Source organism: Gymnoscopelus braueri, assembly GCF_963280865.1.
Source record: "Gymnoscopelus braueri genome assembly, chromosome: 16".
Classification (NCBI taxonomy): Eukaryota; Metazoa; Chordata; class Actinopteri; order Myctophiformes; family Myctophidae; genus Gymnoscopelus; species Gymnoscopelus braueri.
In genome coordinates this window covers 9,356,735-9,365,096 of record NC_137616.1, presented here as the reverse complement: position 1 = coordinate 9,365,096, position 8,362 = coordinate 9,356,735, and positions in this window count along the sequence as shown.

The following is an 8,362-nucleotide window of genomic DNA, read 5'->3' as shown; positions in this document are numbered from 1 at the left end:
CACGCACACGCGCACGCACACACGCACACGCACACACACACGCACACACACACACACGCATGCAGGAGTAGTAGCACAGAGGACTTCCGGGGGATGGTCTTCGGCAGATGAGGCTATTGTCACACTGTCTGTTTCCCCCCTGTGGTGTGATGATCTACAAAACCACAGCTGGTCTGAATGGTCGGTCAGCATGGTATATACAGATCTACACAAAAACAGCAGGTGCAGGTTTGTTGACGTTGATGTCTCCAGTTCCAAAGAGAAATGTATTGGATATCACACTCAATACTATGACACCCAATGGACTGGATGATTATTATACTGTAGCTTAACATGCCTTTTAGGTTAAAGACGTATTTTCACTTTGAAACACTTCTGGGGTCATTTTAACATCTACCCTGCTTTTTTTTTGTGCACCCCAGTTTTTAAGTTGCCTCAATCAGTATTTAGATATTTGATATTCATTTTATCAGACGCCCCTCCTATATAAACCCATACAAACTCTATTTTAACCATGTTAGACTAATTGAAAACTTACATCCTTGGTTCTGGTGACTGATATCGTCCTTCTAATGCGTGAGGGAGCTCTGTTTTTTCCAATTACTTTATTTTATTCTATTCTAATAATAATACATTAAATTAGATAAATTAAAAAAGTTTTGAAAAAACATGGCCCCCTCACGCAATAGAAGGACAATATCGGACACCAGAACCAGGGATGTGTGTTGTCAATGAGTCTAGCATGGTTAAAATGGAGTTTGAAGTTACAATGGGTTCATATACTGTACGTACGTAGGAAGGGGGCGGCCATGTGTCTGCTACAATGAATATCAAATATCAAAATATTGAATCAAGAAAACTATCTGGGGCGCACACAGAAGCCAGAGTATACATTAAAATGACCACAGAAGTATTCTAAAATGAATTATGGCTGTCTGTGATGTATCATGTATATGATTTCATTGTCATTTGGATATGACGGGCCAGCCATTGACGACATTCTCTCATGTTGTTTAGTTGGTGATGTTGTTTGTCTGTGACCACGAGTCACAGAAAAAGTCAGAGAGAGAAGGATGAGGCTGGCAGGGCACTGCGTCAGACACCCGGAACTAGTGGCAACTGGTAAGCAAACTGACACTGTGGGAGGCAACCCAGGACAAAGCCAGGAAAGGCAAGAAGCGCACCACCTACGTAGATGCACAGCGGTGCGACAACTTAGCTAACAACACTGTAGAGTGCACAGCGGTGCGACAACTTAGCTAACAACACTGTAGAGCTCAAGACCCTGATGCTAGATAGATAGGAGAGTGTGGAGGGCAGCGAATCAGGAGTCCGGAGTTGGTGTTGGCTAGACCGCACTCTCGCATCGCATCGCAACGTTTAGTTGGATATAAAATATGAAAAAAATGAAAACTCTGGATGCAACAGCCATATTGGAAATAAATTGGTGTCTTCCTTACTTCTTAGGTGTTACCAATGATACTAATGAAGGCTCTGTTCCATTCTGATCAAACAGAGTCAGAGGGTGCTGATATTGTGCATGTTGGCTCACTGGAAACACTCTGCTTCACCAGTGGGTCTCTAAGTGTGGTCCAGGTACCCTCATGGTTCCTTGAGGGGGTTCCAAATGGCCCATTACGGGTGTAACTCTGAGAGTGTATAAATGGAACAGGTCCATTTGGTTCCATTTGTAAACTCTCACTTATGGGGGTCCTTGAAATTAAAAAGGTTGAGAACCACTGTGCTACTCTAAATGGATCAGAGCCTTAATTAGTATACTAGTATACTTACCAATCATTGGTAAGACATGTCATGTCATGTCATGTTACATAATAGCCTGTAGCCTATAACCTAGTATTTGTCGGCCATCGATACTGATGCTGTCAGGTTGACCTTGCCATACGTCAGCTTTTGCTGAATTGACACCACTGTGGAAATGGCCTTCCATATTGTGAGCATGTGACATATATAAAACCTTTGAATCTTCAATCTAACTGGTTGTCTTCTTATCAGGACCCCCATAAACCACAAACCCTCCGGTCTATATGGTGTCAGAATGATGCACAGCTCCAACCAGAAACACCTACAAAACATTTAAAAGGGTCACAGCTGATTTCCAGTTGATAACGTTGCCCTTTATGGTTGTGAAGCGATAAAACTACTATGGCAAAAGGAAAAGAAAATGCTTACGTAGTAGCTCACACTTGTTTACTGTACACAGTAAAAGGGTTAATTAATTAATTTGTAACCCTGAGCGTGTACAAATGTAACCAAATGGACCCTTATGGGTCCATTTGGTTACATTTTGTACACGCAGAGTTAGATTAAGACTGAGGATTTGACAGTGTTTTCACAATCTCCTGTTTTATTGCGGGAGTACCGTGACCTAAAGCAGCTCATAACATTGCTGATAAGATTCCCGCTCCTGTCATATCTAGTTATGAGAGAGCATCGTTTATGTAATCAAGGGTTCCCAAGCTTTTCAGGCCGCGACCCCCCAAAATAATCATATTTGAACTGAACGGACCCCCCACCCTGACAAGCACTTGGAATTGTAGGCATTACATTTAATTTGAGGCTTCAGTTTGAGGCATTACATTTAATTAAGGCTCCATTTAGAGTAGCACAGTGGTTCTCCAACTTTTAAATTTCAAGGACCCCCATAACTCTGAAAGTGTACAAATGGACCCCCAGTTTGGGAACCACTGATGCACATCAACAGTGACGAGCTTGACTTTATGCTGTTATATCTAGCTATGACTCTGGGTGATGAGACAGTACCCCAAGTGAAGGAGTTCAAGTATATCTCGGGGTCTTGTTCATGAGGAGAACAGAGCGGGAGATCAGCCTGAGAATCGGAGCAGCAGGAGCGCTACAGCATTCGCTGAAAAGAGATCTGTGACAGAGGACAAAGCTGTCGACATACTGGTCAATCTTTCTACCTACTCTCACCTATATCATCATGAAGTGTGGGTCATGACTGACAAGCGGACAAAATGTATTTACTCAGAAGCACTCTCCCTTATAGGCATAGGGTGAGAAGCTCAGTCACCCGAGAGAGACTCAGACGCTGCTCCTTTACTTGGAAAGGAGCCAGTTAAGGTGGTTCGGGCATCAAGTATGGATGCTTCCTGGGCGTCTCACTAGGGAGGTCCTCTGGGCATGTCGTACAGGGAAGAGGCCACGGGGCAGACCAAGGACCAGATGGGGGGATCATATCTCCACGCTGGCCTTGGAACGGCTATGGATCCCCCAGGATGAAGTAGCCAATGTGGCCCAGGAAAGGGAAGTCTGGGATCCTCTGCTGGAACTGTTGCCCCAACTACCCGACTCCGGATAAGATGGATGGATGGATGATCGATCGATGGATCTAGTTATGAGAGAGCATATTTCATGTACGTCAACACTGACTGGGTTGACATTATGCCATTTGAATATCTTCTTGGAACTCTTCTCAATCTTTTGAGAATAGATTTTAAACCTATTCTTGTTTTATACGTTTTTTTTCGTAAATTATACAAGAGTGTTTTTTAATGCTTGTGGAAATGTAGACAAAGAAAGTAGCTCATCGTCTGTGTGTTTCAAGGATAGAAGCTTGCATTTCTAACGCAACAAAAAAATCAGCGAGACCAAGGAACTACGAGGTATAAGCAAGTTAAGGCTTAAAGGAGATGGAGAAGGTAATCCCCTAACTTGCCCGACGCTAAGTCATCAGTTTCAGGTCTGCTTTCAGTGCACATAAAAAGTGATGTGAAACACATTGACACGTGAACCAGAACACACTTTACTGTCATGAATTCACTGAATTGTTTAGAATAACTGGAGGTGAATCATTGATTTGATGTCTTTAAAACTCAACCAGCCCCAGATGCTATAATGATAATAAAGTGCGTACAAGACACCTATAGTCTTGTTTCTGTATACCTGAATACATTTTAGTTACTTTTCTGAGTACTTTTAAGTTGTATTTGTACTTATACTTGGGGTTTTTTCCTACGTATTTACACCTTCTTATTGCTTGAAATGACGCTATTGCTTTGATTGATTTAATATTTTATTGACATTTTTAAAAGTACGGGTTAAAAAGTGGATGAGACAAAAAATCCAAATGCCTGCTTCCATTGTTGTCCATTAAACATTCAATACCCAAACAAGTGGACAAACAACAGCGCAACAAACAACGACACAAGATATGAAGAATCAAAATGATTTATTTTTTAACAATTCACGATACAATTCGTATTTTGCCTTATTGAATAAAAGAAAAAAGGAACCAGCTCCACACTTTGGTTCACTCACATGCAATTGTGCTCAAAAGTCAAAACTAAACGCTTATCTTTTAACAAGCTTCTATTTTTACTTATAGTGCAGGTCATTTTCAGCTGAGTTTCTACTTGAGTGAAATGACTCAGTGTCCTTTGTGATAAAAAGAAAACGATGAAAAGCCTGTTCTACACGACACAAGCCGGGAAACGAGAGATAAGAGAAGACAACTACATAGTTTTCTAACAAGCAGGTCAATGGCATGGGATTTAAAAAGCAGTTCGCGGGGGATAGGGGGGGGGGGGGACAGGGTGGATTATACATTTGTGCTACCCTCACCCACATCTCTCAGAAACCTTTAATCACTTAAGCCCTATCTTATACTTCGCCATATGACGGTGTCGCGCAGAAATGGCAAAAATGTCAGATCTACAAGCTCACAACGTGTCCCACCGCGACGCGTTGTGAGCTTGTAGACCTGCGATTTTTGCTATTTTGGAAATTGAACATTTTCGCATATGAACAGTGGTGGGAAACGTATTCACATTTCTTACTTAAGTAAAAGTATCAATACTGCATTGTAGAAATACTCTGTTCCAAGTAAAAGTCCGGAATTCAAAATTTACTTGAGTAAAAGTACAAAAGTATTGGTATCAAAATGTACCAAAAATGAAATTACTAAAATGTTTGAAAATAGCAGATCTACAAGCTCACAACGCGTCGCAATGCGACGCGTTGTGAGCTTGAAGATTGGCTATTTTCAAATAGCCTATGCATAAAATGGGGCTGAAGTGGTTAATATGTGTTTTATAATTTGTATCTGCAAATTAACAGGTAACTAATGTTTTTGCATAATTGTACTGAAGTAAAAGTACAATATTTGCCTCTGAGATGTAGTGGAGTAGAAGTATAAGTATTGAACATTGGAAATACTCCAGTAAAGTAAGAATACCTCAAAATTGTACTGAAGTACAGTACTTGAGTAAATGTACCTAGTTACTTTACACCACTGCATAAAGTGCATATGAAGACATTCCCTGAAATAGGGAGGCCAGGGGGAGAGGGGTTGACCAGACCACATGACATAAAGCTTGCACTTAAGGAAGAAAGAACCTGTTCATTTGAGTGAGAGATTAGTTGTGGTGGGTGATACCACGACCTCTTTCCTGGGAACATATATACTCACGGTCAAGCCAGGGGGAATCTAATAGGAACATTTATTGATTTAATGTATTGAGACCACTTCAGTCATGGGAGGATTCTATCGCCTTTCAGCAATCTGTAGATGGACGGACAGACAGACAGTTACATAGATACCGGTAGATACATAGATAGATAGACAGACAGACAAACAAAGGAGATTTAGGGGACTGCCCAGGATTTGCATGTTGTATGAGCTTGTTACAGGTATTGATAAATGTAGTCACATACATGTACATACAGTAAACCATCTATCCTCCGTAGTGTGGGTAAATATGAACAGTCAATCCACAGTGGATCATGATATACAATGTATACGCGCCCGGTTAAAAAAAAGAAAGAAAACAAAGTTTGGAATTTAGCCCATAAGTGGTATAATATGTATACTATAGCGTTTCTCAATGTCAGGTCTGGGCACCACGCATGCACCAGGGCTCTGAATGGACCCTTTTGGGTCTGTAACTCTGGTCCTATTTGTACGCTGTCAGAGTTAAATGAGCGCAGAGGGGTTTACAGTGTGGATTGGGGTCACGTGAGATAAAGATGCTGTATCAAATGGGGGTTGTGGGCCTAATAATGCATATCCAACTGGGGGTCCTTCAATTTCGCGCCGCGTTTCGAGCTTGCAGATCTACTACTTTTGATACTTTTGTGTGACACTGTGTAGTATGATCAAGTAGGGCGTTAATTTACGGGGGAAAAAAACACATAAAGTTAGAATATGGAGATAAGAGGTTTCTGCCCCGACAGCAGCAAAATAGTTCTCCCCTGTGCCAGTGTGGAGAGAGAGAGAGAGAGAGAGGCAGGGAAGGGGTTAATATTTGACCGGCTGGGTGTACTGTACTCACACATACCTCACACACACACCAATCCCTCAGACTTTGATCACAGAGTTGAGTGGGGTCAACCGGCAATAATAATGAATTCCTGGCTGATAAAAAAAAAAGGAAAAAAACGCCGGCCGGCCAGCAACAACTGAAAGAGAGAAGAGAGACACCAACCAACACACAGCAAACACAGCTCACTCTTAACCTGCCTTACGTAATCTGCAATGCATACAGTAAAAGGTCAAAGCTCACCCAGCCCACTCACTGTACTTGGAAGTGGACTTTGCACCCGGAAATGTCTCCCACTCGTCTCGAACCCTCGAAGAGGATGCGACCCTAGAAAGTCACGCTGTAAAACTGTTCAATCAGATATCGTTGCTGTCAGGCAAAAACCTCCTAACTCCATGATGTTCGAAACGACGCGTTTTGAGCTTGTGGATCTGCTACTTTTGCTATTTTTGAATAATACTCCTGAAAAGTAACAGTTTTGGACATAATGAGATATGACATATGATACGTTTCCACCCGACAGAGACGAAATGCGATTACAATGTTTTATTATTATTATTATTCTTTTTATCCTACTATTAAATGTAAGTATAATTAAGGTTGTGTTCCATTGTGGCTGCTGTACTGTGTTGATGTTACTTGACCTTTCCGCTGCTTTCGACACGATAGACCACAATATTTTACTGGACAGACTAGAAAACTGGGTGGGTGTGACTGGGTCTGCACTGGACTGGTTTAGGTCCTACCTGAGCGACAGAACCTTCACGGTCTCAGTTGGCGATGCGTCCTCTAGCCATGCAGATGTCACTTGTGGCGTCCCCCAAGGGTCAATCCTTGGTCCGTTATTATTTTGTATTTATCTTCTTCCTTTAGGCCTAGTCATTCGCAATTTTAACGTCTCCTTCCATTTTTATGCTGACGACACACAAATTTATTTTTCCTTAGACCCATCAGACCCTACCACAGTTTCTCCGGTTTCTCTTGTCTCCCCTTTGATTGCCTGTCTTTCTGCCATAAAATCCTGGATGTCAAATAATTATCTTATGCTAAACAATGACAAAACAGAAATCATTGTGTTTGGTCCAAAAACCCGTAGAGACATGGTAACGCAGTTACTACACACACAGGGGTTACAGTGCACCCATGAAGCAAGGAACCTGGGAGTCCTATTTGACTCAGACCTCAACTTCACAAAGCATTTTTCCAACATTGCAAAAACAGCCATTTTCCAAATTAGGAATATTTCAAAAATCAGATCTTTTATCTCATTTAGCGACGCACAAACCATTATTCATGCCTTTGTCACTAACCACTTGGACTACTGTAATTCACTTTTTTCTGGACTCCCCAAAAAGTCAATCAATCGCCTTCAACTAATTCAGAACACAGCAGCTAGAGTTCTTACAAGAACCAGGAGGTATGACCACATCACCCCTGTTCTTGCTTCACTGCACTGGCTACCAGTGGCGTTCAGAATTGATTTTAAAATTTCATTGTTTGTTTTTAAAGCACTGAACGGACTTGCTCCTATTTATATTTTTGACCTCCTGTCTCCCCACAAACCCACCTGCAATCTTAGATCAGCACACAAACTTTTACTTGTCCCCCCCCAGACAAACCTTGTGACGGAAGGTGACAGGGCATTCGCTGCTAGGGCTCCATTTTTGTGGAACCAACTCCCCCTCCAAATTAGACAGGCCACTTCAGTGTCCACTTTTAAAAACCTTTTAAAAACTCATTACTTTAGAATGGCCTTTAGCTAGAAGGAATAGTCAGCTATTTCTCTGCTTTCACTCTTATTTTTGGTCTTATTATTTTTGTATGGTTCCTTTGTTTTTACATTTTCCATCATTGAATTGCCTTTATATTCCCTGTGTATGTATTGTATTTGTATTGTTAAGCACTTTGTAAACCTGTTTTTAAAAAGTGCTATATAAATAAAGTTTATATATATATTATATATTCAGGTCGTGTTGGCTCACTGGAAAGACCCTGCTGCTACACTAACCCTGATTTGTGGCCTACTACCCAGATTGGAGTCGCATTGTTTTTATATATTTTGC